This window comes from Crinia signifera, chromosome 19 (genome assembly GCF_055691185.1).
Source record: "Crinia signifera chromosome 19, ASM5569118v1, whole genome shotgun sequence".
In the NCBI taxonomy this organism is placed as follows: Eukaryota; Metazoa; Chordata; class Amphibia; order Anura; family Myobatrachidae; genus Crinia; species Crinia signifera.
The window spans coordinates 38,975,935-38,976,537 of record NC_139226.1 but is presented as its reverse complement, the minus strand read 5'-3'; positions in this window follow the sequence as shown (position 1 = coordinate 38,976,537).

Here is a 603-nt window from a genome sequence, read left to right as displayed (position 1 = left end):
CAGCAGTCAAAGAAGGGCATAAGCAGTCATTGTGGGGCACCACCCCTTTCGTAGGATGGTGGGTGGTCCTCACCATGCGGGTGGACAAGGGGCGTTCCCCTACGGGACCGCCCATTGGCTCTGCCAGGTTAGGGGGTGGTGAGTTCCTCACGATGCAGGTTGTGCCAGTAGGAGGCGGTGGTGAACCCCTCCTTAAGTTTTTAGTTACGTTTATCAAGTTGACTGGGCTGGCGTGTGGTAGCGACTTAATTTTTTGCCATCCTCCAACTTTTAGTTTAATGGTTAGGGACTTGATCTCGAAAATTTCCAAAATTCCAAATTTAAAATTAGTTTAGCTTAACAAGGTCTTTCAATAAATAATTCCTTTGACCTTTTTAAACTTAATTTTAAGTTGTCCGAGTCATCATTTTGGTCCGTGTGAGTTATTTGTGTCGGTCTCATTTATTTTAGATAAGAGGTTTTCACTTCATGGTTAATTAAAGGTAATAAAGTCATGGGAAACTTATAAAGCAGGAAATACTGTAATGCTCACCACACCCAGAGTGACTGCATCTCCTAGATCAGGCTGCTTGTGATTGCTCCATTCACACCCCTTACCTTAAA